The sequence below is a fragment of the Carlito syrichta genome, unplaced genomic scaffold, assembly GCF_000164805.1.
Source record: "Carlito syrichta isolate Samal-C Ts95f unplaced genomic scaffold, Tarsius_syrichta-2.0.1 Scaffold309689, whole genome shotgun sequence".
Taxonomy (NCBI): Eukaryota; Metazoa; Chordata; class Mammalia; order Primates; family Tarsiidae; genus Carlito; species Carlito syrichta.
The window spans coordinates 320,540-336,502 of NW_007253785.1; the positions used below are offsets into that span (position 1 = coordinate 320,540).

Here is a 15,963-nt window from a genome sequence, read left to right on the forward strand (position 1 = left end):
GTGCTGGAAACCCGAGCTTCCGCAGGTACACCTGCGCGTATCTGCTCAGTGGGCACTGCAGACCGAGTCTCCTGATCCGGGCTTGTTATCTTAGACTTGGGGATTTGAGAGCTCCTCTCTCCAGCCCCGGAATTGGGAGGGGGGGAGGGAGGAGGAGGGAAGGGTCTTTGTAAAAGGGCCCCTTGGGACAGGGTCTTTCATCGTGTACCCCCTCGGGTTAAGATAGCTCATTGTTTTTGAGCAGTTGTTAATTCCAGTTGCTGTTGACTTTGCCTGCTTAGCGTGCTCCGCTTCACTCCCCATTTTACTTTTCGCACACGGCCTTTCCCCTGCCGTCGTCAGCGAGTGCGTTTGGAGTGGGCTTCCCCACCCGTGTGCACCCTGTTCGCTCTCTCCGATGCTCTCTTTTTACTTTCCTTCCAAGGACTGCCTGAATGCAGAATCTTTGCACCGATTGTTCTCAAAGCCTGCTTTTTCCGTAGTGCCCATAGAGCTGTTGGAGTCTTGCTGGGGCAGGACGCCCAGGCATTAGGATTTGCAATCTCCAGACCTGGAGCGGTGAGAACATTAGGAGTTGGCATCCTCCTTGACAAAGTACGTTTCAGTGAAATGTACTATTGCTTCCCTTTTAAAAATTTCAATTCTTGCCTCAGATAATAAGGGGCATAGGTAAAATAGCTCATCTCTTAGGATGAGTTCAGATAAAACTTGGTTTCAGATGTGTGTGAATAGTTTTTTAGTTTTGTCATTTTGGGGAAGTAGGAGAGTTAGGATTCCGTGAAGGCTTCTTTATATTAAAAATCAAAACAAAGCAAACAAACAAAAACAAAAAATCCACTCAAAGTAACTGCTGTGTTTTGCTTCTAATTTATTTTCATTGAAAGGATACTATTTTTCTACAGTTCCTTTGGTTCTGGAAAGTGTGTACTAGTGATGTACATCATGGGGTAGTGAGTCTATTCAAATGAAAGTAAACGTCATCTTCTCACTCTGAATAGGTTTTTTTTAAAAAAATTTAGAATTGTAGTTTTCTGGATTTATTCTGTAGTTCTTAAGTTGCTGGTGTGGAATTTTTTCTCTTTTTGTATTCATTTGTTTATGTTACAAGCTATTGTTTGGTAAAAAACACACAGAATTTACCATCTTTGCCGTTTTTATTTGTACAGTTCTGTTGTGTTAACTATATTCACACTGTAGTGAAACAGAGTTCTAGAATTTTTGTCTCACAGCTCTGAAACTCTGTACCAATTAAACAATTCCCTTTTTACCCCATGCCCACAAGAGCCATTAAATCTTACGAATTCCCATAAGAGGTACTTTGAAATCTTGATTAACTCCAGATAATCTGTTTATAACATTAAAGACTATTGGTTTCTTATTTTTTGTTGGATACAGAGCCCTTTTTTTAGACATCTAATTAATATAACTTAAGGTCTGATTATTCACTTTTTGAATGGTTAAAGTTTCTTTCTTGTCCATAACTTGTCCTGAGGTTACGGTTTTTGTTTTTTTGGTTTTTTGTATCTTTGCTTTTTCTAATCCACCCATCTTTCTTTGGTGTGGAAAATTTTTGATCATGGGTTCACACTGTTAGTTGAAATTTGAAAGTGAAAAAACACTTTATAGACTTGCCATATTAAGGGCAGCATAGAATGTACCACATGTGTAACAGTGTTCTAGGATGCCTTTAGAGCATAATATTCGGATTAAGACTTTGTAAGATTCCACAAGTTATCTACTTCCCAGCAAGAAAAAGAGGGAAAACAAAACTTGCTTTTAATTCCACTATTCTGAAATAACCATTGCTCATAATATTTGGTGCATTCTCTTTGTATTTTGTTTCACTTCCCAGTGCCATTGAGTATTATTATATAGTGCTTTACATCCTTTTAATAACAGTGGAGAATACTTTAAGTTAAGTTGTATTTAGGGTGATGTTTCATTTAATCTCCTTTGGGAACCTAATGTCTAATTTTGAACACTTTGCTTGTTTATGATCAAGTGTAAAGATTTATTTTTTTTTCTAACATTTTCCTGCTTTCTAGTTTTCATTTCAAATAGCAGTTGTTTTCTATGCTGTGATTTAGGCTTGCTCTCTGTGTTTTTGTTACATTTCAAATCCTAGTCATTTTCTTATATGTACTACACACTCTCTCCTCACTGCTTTTTATTTTTCTCCTGACTCTCTTCTTTGTTTACCTATTTCAATTCTGCAGCAGTTTGCTTGAATCAAGTATGTCTGTATGAAAACATATTGTCCAGAATAAGGGATAATTGCTTTTTAAAAGTTCTCTCTAAAGATGCTTAAATTTTTACTGGATGAGTATTTTAGCACTGATTCGATTTACATAAAAGTTAAGATAGCTTTTCTGAGTTGTAGGAAACATATTATAGTTATTTGGATCATCACAAAGCAATGTAAGTTAGTAATAGGTTACAACATCTATAGAGGTATGTAAGGGGAAAAAAATGGAACTTTAGTTGAAGTACTCCGGCTATAGTACATCCCTGCTGGAAGTTACCACCTGAAATTGTGTGCAGCTGTTAGTAATTGAAAATATTTTCTTATGAAAAATTCTGCAGTGGAATAGTTGAAAACGTTTCTAATATATGCAAGAAAGTGTGAGAGTCTTCAGTGTTTCGCTACAGCCTCTTCATTGTTTTCTAGATACATTTCTGAATGGGATTTTAAAAAAAATAGACTGTATTTTTTAGAACAGTTTTAGATTTATAGAAAAGTGCAACTAGAATACAGTGGCTTCCTATATACCCCGATATCATCTTCCTCCCTTATTGACATATTAATATTAGTCAAAATTAATGAATCAGTATTGGCACATTATCAATTAAAGTTCATGCTTTATTTAGATTTCTTTATTATTTATTTATTTATTTTTAAACCTAATGTCCTTTTCTGCTCCAGGACCATACCATTCAGGCTCTTATATTACATTTAGTTGTCATGTGTTTTTAGGTTCCTCTTGACTGCGATTATTTGTTAGACTTTTCTTATTTTTGATAACATTGACAGGTTTGAGGAGTACTGGTCAGGTACTTTGTAAAATGCCTCTCTGCTGAAATTTGCCTGATTATTTTCTCATGATTAGACTCCGATTATAGGTTTTTGGTAGGAAGACCACAGGTAAGCTGCCATTTTCATCACTTCATAGCAGAGGTAGATACTATCAATATGATCTGTCACTGTTGATACTTATCTTCATCATCTGACCATAGCTCTATTTATCAGGTTTTTCCACTTTTTTCCCCCTTTCCAGGCTGTCTTCTTAGAAGAAAATCACTGTGTAGATCACATACTTAAGGAGTGGAGAGTTATGCTTCTCCCTTTGAGAGTAGAAGGAATATTTATATACATTATTTGGAATTCTTCTGCATGTAAGAATTATCTCTTCTCCCCTGTTTATTTACTTAATCATTGCTTATTTTGGTTTGGACTCATGGATATGCTATTTTATACTTTGGGTTATAAACTAATGCTACTTCATTTGGTTGTTCAATTTGTTCCAGTTTGGCTGTTGTATCTCTTTGATGTGCCAATCAATGTGAGGTGCTTTATTTTGGAAGCAGTTCCTTACTTTCTGGCACCATAAGATGGTCTCTAGGTTTATCTTCATATATCCTGTCTCAGTCCTAGAATCAGCCATTTCTCCAAGGAATCTGATTCCTTTTGTTGGGAAGCGGTGTTAGCAACCAAGATCTAGGTGCTGGATGTGCTTGTTGCTACTGGGGTGTCCTTGCTTCTATATTCTCTCATATGACAAATCAGAAATACATGTGTATAAACCTGTGTACATGAACATATCTATATTTATATACATATTTCTTTGTAACCATGTATATATATATTAAGCAAACTATGAATTCATATTAATATTTCTAACCCTAATTCATTATTATATGTATCATCCTAGTCTTCTTTTTTTGTTTATCTGTAAACTCACTCCGACAGTGAGAAGTAACCTAGTTCCCATCATCCACCATACATTTGCTTAATCATTCATTTCCATTATACATGTATACCAGTATTGGAATTGTTAACATGTGCTCCCATGAGAAATAACTTTATTATTTAGAGTACAGTGCTTATGTGCCATTCCTTTTGCTTTTACTCTCACAGCTTCTACTCATTTCTAAAGTTAGTTAGACACCTTTCTTCCTAGTCTTTTTAGTAAGATTGTTGCATAATACAGAGATGTTTATAATACAGTTCGATTACTTTGTTACAGTCTGCATTCCTCCTGGGGATCCCTTGACCTTCTGAGTGATTTGATTACATTTGCATGCATTAAGGTTCACTCTTAAGTTCTATGGGTTTTGACAAATGCATAATGTATTGTATCATTATAGTATCATGCAGAATAACTTCAACACATTAAAAATCCCCTGTGCTTTACTCACCACTGTCTTCACCCCATTTCCCTGACAACCACTATGTTTTTTGCTGTTTCTGTAGTTTTGCATTTCCAGATGTCATAGGTGGAATCATACAGCCTTGACAGACTGGGTTCTTTTACCTAGCAATATGCATTTAAGGTTCATCTATGTCTTTTTGTGGCTTGATAGCTCATTTCTTTTTATTGCATGGCAATATTGCATTGTATGGATCTATCACAGTTTATTCACATATTGAAGGATATCTTGGTTGTTTCTAGTTTTTGGCAACAATGAACGAAGCTACTATGAACATTCATATGCAGGTTTTTGGGGAGGCATAAGTTTTCAAATCAACTGGGTAAATACTTACGAGTATAATTGCTGGATCATATAATAAGATTATGGTTTACTTTCTAAGAAATTGCCAAACTGTTTTCCAAAGTGACTGTACTATTACATTCTTAGCCAGCAATGAATAAGAGTTCCTATTGCTCCACATCCTTGCTAGCATTTGATTTTTTCACTTAAAAAAATTTTTTTTAGCCATTCTAAAAGGTAGAAGTAATATGTTATTGGTGCTTTAATTTCCTAATGATGTATGATATTAACATCTTTTTATGTGCTCCTTTCCATCTGTATATCTTCTGTGGTGAGATGTCTGTTCAGATCTTTTGCCCACTTTTAATGGGGTTGTTTTCTTATTGTTGAGTTTTAAGAGTTCTTTAGTTATTTTGTTAACAAGCACTTTATGTGATATATGTTTTGCACATATTTTCTCCCAGTCTGGCTTATCTTTTTATTTTCTTAACAGTATCTTTGTTAGAACAGCTGTTTTTAATTTTAATAAGGACAACAGAAATTTTATGGATAGGATTTAGGTGTCATGTTTGAAAATTAATTGCCAAACCCAAGTCCACCTCCTTTTGTTTTGTTTTTGAGACAGGGTCTTTGCTTTGTTGCCCAGGCTGGAGTACAGTGGCACATTCATAGCTTGCTATGACCTCCAGTCTCTGGCCTCAGTTAAGTCTTTTGCTTAATCCTCCTAAAATGTTAGATTACAGGCATGAGCCACCATGTCTGGCTGCCTAGATTTTATCTCCCTCCCCCCTCTTTTCCTAGAAGTTTTATGGTTTTTCATTTAGGTCTGTGATCCATTTAAGTTAATTTTTGTGAAAGGTATAAAATATGTGTCTACATTCATTTTTTTTGCATATGAATGTCTAGTTGTACCAGCACTAGTAAATGAAAATTTTAAATTAATAGATTATAAATTGGTTTTAGAACATTTAGAAAAATGTTTTTTTTAACATATTCTGCAAAATCGCTTAACAGTTGAGAAATGACTTGGAAACTAAAATATGATACAGCATATACTATGTACTGAGATTGGTTCCTAGATAGTGTACATAATTACTTTCCTCTTCCTTATTCAGAGATTATTCTTTGCTAAAATGGAATTGTTAGTATAGAATGGCACCAATCAGTTATTTTAGATTTTACCATAGGAAATAATTGTTTGATTTTCCACAAAAATGATCTGGAATAAGGGATTTTCAGTGTGTATATTGAGGAGAGGTAGTTAATGTATACACTGTCTAGAAATCTGAGACTTAACTATGTGATCTTGAATCTTTTCTTATGTCAATCTTCCTGGAACATATGGCTTTTTTTCAAGTACAGTTGACCCTTGAACAATATGGGAGTTAGTGGTATTGATCCTCATGCAGTTGAAAGTTTGTGTATAATTTTGACTCCCCAAACCTTAACTAGTAAGCTTTCTATTGACTGGAAGACTTACTGATAACACAGTAACACATCTTTTGTATATTATGTGTATTATATACTGTATTCTTAAAGTAAGCTAGAGAAAAGAAAATGTTATTAAGAAAATCACAAGGAAGAGAAAATACACTTACAATACTGTTCTGTATTCATGGATACCATCAGTTTATATTGTCTGTTTACAAGATAAATCCTTTGTCTGAAAAGAGGGAGTGACTGTAAACTGCAGACCTCAATATCAAGCAATTCAACTTTACCTGGTAGGTCATGACTTTGCTCCTTGGGAGTACTTCTAGCATCATGAGTGTCATGGTGTTATTCAAGGTTTATGGTATTACACTAAACAGTATGAAAAATATGGAAGAATTGCGAGAAAACAATTTTTACAGTGATATGCTGCTTCCTGGAGAGGTGGGTGCACTGCTCATACAGAGATGATTAGCTTCAGATGGAGGATTAATTGGGTACTTGGAACACCTGAGCTGGCTGCAGTAGCAACAGGAGGTGGCTATGAGACTATTACAGTAGTACAGTATGTATTACAGTTAATTTTATACAGTTATGGCTTAATACTACATCTTTATATTTGTTTACATTTCTCTCAACTGTGAATGGCACCATGTGTGGCCTGTGTTTCTGCATGTAAGTTTTGATGAATTTTAACTTTTTATTATAGATTAGTGTATATTTTATGTAGTAAATGATAAAATAGACTAGCATCTGCATATATTTAATGCATTTATAATATACCTAAATTTTCTTGATTTTTTTTATCTTTAGGCTAAGCAATTTGTGAGTTTTTTCAAATTGTCCCACATCTCCAAAAATTATCCATACATTTATTTTTAAAAAATTCAAACATGGGTGGACCTGCATAGTTCCAACCTGTATTGTTCAAGGGTCAGTGGTACCTATCTTTTGGTAAACAATTTGTGTTATTAATATTGGAGTGTGCTACAGTTTGAATATTTGTCCCCTCTAAAACTCATGTTAAAATGTCTTAGTCCGTTTTGACTAATCCTTAATGTGGCAGTATTGAGAGGTGGGACCTTTAAGAGGTGATTGGCACAAAAGGGCCCTGCCTTTATGAATGGATTAATCCATTCATGAATTAATGGGTGGATAGATTAATTGGTTATTGTAAGAATGGGACTGGTGACTTTATAAGAAGAGGAAGAGAGACCAAAGTAAGCACATGAGCATGCTCAGTCCCCTCACCGTGTAAGGCCCTGTGCAACCTTGGAAATTTTGAAGAGTCTCTACCAGCAAGAAGGCTCTCTCATCAGATGTGGCCCCTTGATCATGAACTTCTCAGCCTCCATAACTGTAAGAAATAAATTTATTTCCCTTTAAAATTGCACAATTTGAGGTATTCTGTTATAAGCAACAGAAAACGGACTAAGACAGGATCTGAAATATGTTCATGTTAGAGCTAGTAGTTTTCAAGAAGTAGCTATAGAGACTGACAATAATAGTACCTTGGTGTGGCAAGTGTTAAAAACATTCTCTTTAATTATTGCAAGAGCTCTTTAAGGCAGGTCTATTCATCTTCATATAATAGATAAGTAATAGGTTCAGAAAGATAAAGTGACTTGTGTATGGTTCACATGGGGAGAAGGGGATGGGGTTGAGGTGGAAGCCCCGATCTTTTTGACTACAACTCAAGCTCTTTCCACTTGGCTGTGCTGCCACTCTTTTATTTATTTATTTTTTCATTTTTAAGAAGTGTTTTTTTATTATTAATTTATTTATTTGTTATAAAGATGTGGAGTACAATTCAGGGTCAGGTATATAAACATTGATCATGCAGGTACCCTTGTTGATGAGGTATGCCCCTCCCTCCCCTAGCAGTTTCCCTCAACTGCCAATCCTCCTCCCTCCCCTGACAGTTTTCCACTACTGCCAATCGCTTTCTTATAGCATTATAATTGTTCAAGGTCACCCTATGAGTGAGAGCATATGGAACTCTGTTCTTTGTTTCTGTGATAAATCACTGAGTATGATCGACTGCAAATCCATCCAAGTTGCTGCAAATTCCATATATTTGTCCTTCTTTATAGTGTACTGCCATTCTTAAAAGAAAAAAAGGCAAGGATGATATCAGAGCAGGCTTGATTATATTTTTTTCTTTAATACTATACTATATCCTACTTAAATGACCATTGAGCTACACAAGAATAGCTTAAAAGATTGTGTATTTAAGATCCATGAAGATTCTTTTAGCTTTGCTTTCTGTTGATTGATCTATATTCTACTGGCCAGAGGTGTGTTGTGTTGAAACTTGTTTATGAAGAATGAGGTTCTTTTAAAGAGAGGAAATTGTGGGGAATCAGGGAAAAAAAAGTAATGGTAACATTAGCTAATTGTTCCCCAACTGCATTTTAAGTTTCTCAAGGGCAGGGAACTGCGTTTCAGTTGCCTTTAAATTCCCTGTGATATTTAAGCACAACATATTACATATGCCACACACAACATGCTTGTTGAATGAAAGAGCACTTATTATCATACTTTTACAGGATAAGTACTCAAAGGGGATAGATTTTTCCTCACATAGGAAGTTGAACATTATTGAATTTCATTTGTTTATTTATCACTTATTGATTGGTTGTTGAGTATCCGTTCTATGCCAGACACCAGAAATACAAAGATGGATAAGACAGAGAATCAGACAGAAGGTCCCTCTGCCTTCTGTTGTCAGGAGACCCAGAGAATGGAAGCAGCCAGACAACTGTTTTAGTACAGTGTAGAGTTAAAGGAAGTGTATATTAAAAATAAACGGTGGACTTTGGAATCAGTAAGACCTTGTGTGTGTTAGTATTCTTATCTAAGAAGTGGAAACTATGATAGTATCTATTTGACACAGTTGTTGGGGTGGGAGATTAAATTTAAAAAAGTATATATATTTATATCCCAGCACATTATCCCAGATGTGGGACAGTAGAAAGGAAAGACTCACTGTGGCCCAGGGAATCAGAAAAATCTTTATTGGGGTCAGTGACATTGAGTCTTATAGGATGAGTTTTGAGGCCAAGAATGAGAGTGTAAGGTGGGACTCTAAAACATTCCAGGCAGAAAGATGAATATTTGATTTGTGTAGACTGGGTTGGCATGGTGGCATTGGTGGGAAATTCTGCACATTCCCACATTCAGAGCTTACAGGATTATTAGTATGAACTGAAGGGCCAGTTATTGCTCATTTTTATAAGTAACATTACAATAGAGTATTCATGACATTAATAGAAAATAAAGATACAAAACCTGTTTAAGAATTGCATGAATCTCCCCTTCTAATCATGTGGTTTTCTAAATATAGCCCTTTATGTAGTAAATGCTTGTGTTCTTTTTCAGTCCAGTGATAGTCAAGTGATTATAAGGGATGTAAGAAAGATAACTTGCATGTTTTTAGATGAAACTAGAGGTCTTGTCTCAAGCCATTCTTATAATTAGTAGCATGGCAGCATAAGTATGTAATAGTCTATGAAAGCTGGATCTAGTCCTGTTTGAACCTATCTAAACCATAAATAGTTTCTGAACAAAACCTGAAACAGAGTACTTAGGAATGCACTAAAATAATTTGTTAATGAATTATGTGCTTGATAAGAGGTCAGAGTTCTACAGTTGAAAAATTGTGTTTTTACCATAAGAGGGGAAGAAAAAAGGAAAAAAACGGTGAGAAAGAAAAAGATTAATAGAAGGAAGAGCTGTTTGTGTTTAAAGTGAGGGAAAAACAGAATTTTTAAGTCCTTTATTGAATTTCCTTTTATTTAGAAGATCTTTTCTTGACACCATTCAAATATTACCTCTCTAAGTTATTCCTTATTCTAGAACAACATGTATTGAGCTATTTGCTGGTTTAATGCAACAGTCTGAAATTAGAATGTTTCCAATGTCTGAAATATGTTTGTCATCTGTGTAATTTCTCGTACTGATTCTAATATTTATAATATTGACATTGTAATATTTTTCCACTAGAAAATAAATAAAATATTTAAAAAAAAGTACAGGTGGCAAAAAAGAGCTGCAAAGAAAAATGTGTGAAATCCATCCCTTTGAAAAGACATGTAATACAATTTATCTAATTTCCTACAACAATTATAACTTTTGAGCTTAATGATAATTTTAGGTTATGAATGTACAATAAGATGATTTTAAGTACCTTGACTATTAAAATTTAAAGAAAGATATATCTGTGATATTAGAGAGATACCTTTAACTTTTAGGTAGCACAAAGTCTGTCACATTTTAAAATTTTGGTTTGCTTTCTTTTTGGGGAGCCTAGACTTCTTGAAATTCGATTTGTGATTAATTTAGAAAATTGATAGCTTGTTTTCTGTCATGGCATGCAAACTCTGCATTTGGTTGTTTCTTTCATATATGGAAGAAATTATAACATTACTATATCTAAGTAGATTTATTCCTCTCTTTACCCCCCACAAAAGCATGCACATCTTGTTTGTGTTTGTATGTATGTGTAAGTAATCTCCAATTTCTAATCTCCAGTTTATCTTTTCAGTGTGTTTTCAATACTTTAACTGTTTTGTGACAAACTATATATATTTTGGAGTTTAAAAATATTATTCTTTAATATAGGAATGTTGATTTAGAAGCCCTATATTTAGTTTGGTTTGTCTTTATTATTTTAGTGTATTTATCTAAATTATCAAAGCCTCTGTTGTATAGTCTACTTTCTACTGTGTACTACAAACTGCAGGGTTTTTTTTGTCTTTTTTTTTGCACATCAAGATCCTTTTAGTCAAGAGAAAACATTAATTTTGTTGTTAGTTCTTTTATTTAGCTCTTTTGTGGGGCCTTGTTAAATTCTGAATAATTTAAAGCAATAGAATCCTTTCTGTGATAAAAATCTGGTCATTGGGTCAATACTCGTAGCATTATTCACACGATACTCATACATGTAAAGGGGTAGAATTAATGTGTATGACCAAAGAATGTGTGTTAGAGTGTTTAGTCATTGAGGAAAATAGCCCTCTAAAGATTCTAATGTGCATTAATTCGTAGATATGCTTAAAGTATTATCAGTTCTATTTTTAAATGAATAATCCATGATAGCCAAGCCTGAAAAGCAATGTGTAAAAAAAAACATGAAAAGTTATAACTTCATTTAAATTTGACTAATTAGTTCCATATTTTTGTATATTAGTATGCTTATCATCTTTGTAGAATTACAGAATAAATTGTTTAAAGCATCATGTTTCTTTTTATGTTATTTTAATTTTTCATGTTTCTTACCCCTAAAGTTTCAGCATCAGTTACTGCAACTTGCACGTACTTGGCCATGTTTCACATTTTTTAACTTAAGTCTTGCTACTTTCCATGGCCTTGTGAATAAAATAGTCCTCTACAAATCTTGAAGCAGATAAATGACCACAAAGGCTTTCCCTCACCTTTCTTTCCCCAACTCTTTCCCTCCTTCCAGTTTTTCTCTCTCCTCTGGCCAATGTCTGATATCCTTTTTAAATCTTCAGATTACTTTAGTTGAAGTTTAGTTTACATGTATTTTTCATAACTTTGATATCTTTCCAGTTACTTTTCTAACTCTCTCACTGCCTAGTGAGATCTCAGTCATGGAAAGAGAAGTCTGAATAAAAGAGACATTCATAGTGGTATGACAGTGGAGGTTAAGTTTAGGCTGCTAGAGGGTTTGAAACAAAGAAGGGATTGAAGCCCTCATCACCTTCACCTTATTTAGGCAGTGAGTAAATTATTTTGGAAATAGTAAATCTCATTAAGAAGTGAGTGAAATCTTGTCAATAGTAAATGTGTTAATTGTGCTTAACTTTAACCAGAATGCATCTTAACACCATTCTTTCTTTATACTGATTAGAAAGATCCACCATGGTTTTTTTTATATATTGGAACATATGCTCATTTTTTTTTTAAACATTTTGCTTTGTAGGAGCCCCTTATGACCGTAGGGAATTTTAGAATTTAAATTACAATTTATCTTGGGTCACAAATATAAAAAGTCATAATATTAAAGATAATTTTATATAGGATGCTCTGTGGCATTGTAAATAGTCTTAAAACAGATACAAAAGTATATTAATCTTACCTCCAGTTAATCTTACCCCCACCTGTATATATTACCTGTAGTTATGTCCATCTCCTCTCTCTGCCAAGCAGTTAATGGAATAGTTGAAGCATGATTTTGTGAGCTCTCACTGGACTACATGATAGAAGACCTGAAAATATGGGATAATTTAATTCAATGGCAATCAGTTGTATTTTGTGGTATGTTTATGGTTTTCAAAGGTATTGACATAATCAAACTATTGTTATCTGGAAATATGAAATTTTAGATAAGATTCCAAAGTTATGGATAAAGTAGTAAAATGATTGGAAAAATAAGTGTTGGTAGAATCTGATAAAGAAATAGTTTGGTGGTAGCAAAAGTGGAAACACTAAAATTTCTTAAGGACCCGTAAGCCATTTTTACTAACACTATGCTGTTTATTAGCTATAATAAATAAAAGGGAACTAGGGAACTTTGATTATATTCTGTAACAATACATTAATTTATATAAGCATATATTAAATGTTTATTCAATAAATAAACACAAAATGAAAGGGCTTGAGTTCTGAACATGGTAATTCCTATTCTTACAAGATTTAGCAACCAGATGATTTTAGCTAACATTGACTTCATTAGGCTAATATGGACATCAATTGGACTTTGGGCATTAGGTGTAGTAACTGCTTGCTGAGCCATAGAGGCTAATCTAGTCCTGTGTCAGTTCCTGAGAGAGTAGATATAAATATTGGGGGAAGATTTTTAGATTACGTAGCTGATCTAAGCTGTCCAGGTTTTTCTTTCTTCCAAAGGAGTATAGAGCCTATAGATTTTTGCATGGGTTGGCTTGAGAACATGGTTTACTTTTAAGGCTAGAGAAACTAATTCAGTCAGAAGTATATATTTTCCCCCTGAAAGAACTTTTGTAAGCTTCTAGCTGTGATCATTTCAATTTTTTACTTCCTCCCTTTCTAATTACTCTTGCTATTTTTATTACTTCTGTCAACCACAGTAATCACAGGAAAGGATAATGATACTGGGGCAAGCATTTCTTTTATAAGAAAAATTGGCCAGGCGCGGTGGCTTAAGCCTGTAATGCCAGCACTTTGGGAAGCCAAGGTGAGGGATCGCCTGAGCCCATGGGTTCGAGAACAGACTGGGCAACTTGGTGAGACCACATCTCTACAATAAATCAATAAAAAAAAAATTAACCAGGCATGGTAGCGTGTGCCTGTAGTTCCGGCCACTTGGAAGGCTGAGGCAGAAGGATAACCTGAGCCAGCAGGTCGATGCCTGGGTCTTGGTGAGCATGCCACTGCACTCCAGCCTGGATGATGGAGTGAGACTCCAACTCAAAAAAACAAACAACAACAACAAAACAAACAAACAAAGAAAAACAGGAATTTGACCCGGGATCTGTGGCTCAGTCTGTAATCCCAGCACTTTGGGAGGCGAGGCAAGTGAATTGCCTGATTCCATGGGTTCGAGACCAGCCCGGGCAACTTGGCGAGATCTTGTCTCTGCAATAAATAAAAAATAAGCCAAGTGTGGTAGTGTGTGCTTGTAGTTCCGGCTACTTGGAAGGCTGAGACGGAAGGATTGCTGGAGCCCAGCAAGTAGATGCTGGGGTGGCGGGAGTGGGCCACTGCACTCCAGCTGGGACGACAGAGTGAGATTCCAACTCAAAAAAAAAAAAAAAAGAAAGAAAAGAAAAAAGAAAAATTGTAGGATAGAATTGTGTGCATCAATGCATATAGAATGCAACAAAATACATATTGAGCTCTCTTTTGTGTGTGAGGGTAAGTTTTGTTTGTTGTAGTGATATTAGACCTTGTTTGATCCACTTCAGCTTTTTCTGGAGATCCTTCTTGTGACATGCAGATATAAGATAGTAAAGGGTTTGGCTAAATCATTAGCAGGGCCATTGGCTTAATGCAGCTGAATCCAATTTCTTGATCTAGAAGTCCTGGACATATATAGCTTTAATATTCAATAGAAAAAAATTTTGTTCAGTTAATGAAATATATTTGTCAATATAGAAATATTAAATAAGTACCTAGTAAGTGCTAGTACTAAATACTAAGAATACTATAATTAATAAGACAGACAGGTTTCTAATCCTTACTGAGTACCCAGTGTTAGAAGCCGCAATGAAAAAAGCATAAAAATGAAACAGAAGCCTCAAGTTCCAGGTAAGTGGTAAAAAATGTCTCTTCCTTTCCTTAATTTCTATCCAAATTTTTTATATTTAGATGTGAAGATATTCACATTTTGTATTATGTTTTTCTACATGTACTGATAGTGTGAATTCATAAAGTAAGTCTGTTTCCAAGTTACATATGATTTTACAAAATAATTCCACAAAGGGAAATTTGTTATTTATGAACTTTGGGAAAAATTACATTGTACCAGTACTCCCTTTGAAAGATTTTCAACTATTAAGGTCAATTTAAGATCAGACCAGACAAATGTGGTTTGTGTTATTTTGATATACACTATTCAATATTTTTTTCCTGGAAACTTTTAGGAATGAAGAAGCCATTATTCATAAAATGAAGTCATACTAAACACTCAGTCTGGCTGTAAGGTGTTTAACTTTAGAGATGAGGAAAAATAATCTACTATCTTGGATTTTGAATGTGGGCAACTTTAAGACTCCATGTGAATTACAAAGCTGCAAAATTGTTTTTGCCTTTCACTTGCAAGAAAGGAAAATGTGAACTCCTTCTTTAGTGTAGCCAAGTGCTTTCTAACATACCTCTCAAATTACACACCATTGAAATGATCCTCACAATGGGTTTGGCTCATGTGTTTCTAGTTAGCTACTATGAATGAAAGATTCATAACTATCTGTTTAAAAAAATTCTTTATTTGCACTGCAGAGTGCTTAATTTTTTGATAGCAGGATCAAGAATTGCTTTTAAATTCCAAGTTAGCACATGTGAGTTGGGCCATGATTGATATTGGACTTCATAAAAAAAAAAAGATTTCTGTGTAAAAATAAAGTTCTAAATAAATATTTATCAAATCATTGATTACTTTGTTAGCTGTGCAAGGATTAAAGTGTCCAAGTTTTGCCACCTACTTGGTTATCAGAACCAAATATTTTTGTTGCTGTTATAGAATGTCCTGCTAACCTTTCTCTTATCTTGCCTATCGGGCATTGTACAACAGGATCACAGGGAGTAGGAAGTCATTCAGACTTGCCAGACAGATGGTTGGAGTCCCTGTAGCAACCTCGTGATATAATAATTTCCCAAGCTCTGTCTACATAACTGGAGAGTTATAGCTGTGTGTTGTTAGCTTAAATAATACTAGGCCTATATGCAAATTGGAGGTGGGGTGGGGAAAAGACAGGAGGGGTAGATACATAAATCCATTTCTGCAGTTTCACCACAAAGCACTTCTGTTCCAAAAGAAAACTCAATTCATTATTTTCTCATTTTGGTTATTCCTTCTTATTTGTGTCTCAAGCAAGTCATTATCAGAAAAATATTTTAAAATCATGATATGTGAAAAATTAGTTATTTTTGAAGATTTCTTTAAAGATAGTGTTTGAATGTGTTGGTAAAAGATGGTGAAATCATTTTTCTGCAGTAAATTACTTTGTACATTTCTGTTGACAGTTGCTCAACTATTCAAATAAAATGAGGCTCTTCTTTATTTTAACAAATGTTTATGAATACATATAATTTATTATGTTTATTAAAGTCACATTAGATTTCTAGCCTTTGTTATAAATATTATAAATTGCTACTGCA

At 34.4% G+C, this 15,963-nt stretch overlaps 1 protein-coding gene across 1 annotated transcript in view; it reads left to right on the forward strand.

Moving 5' to 3' along the window:
- The window catches only part of EPS8 (epidermal growth factor receptor pathway substrate 8), a 192,493-nt gene that overhangs the window by 377 nt on the left and 176,153 nt on the right, over positions 1-15,963 (forward strand). The gene's annotated exons all lie outside the window — the stretch shown is intronic.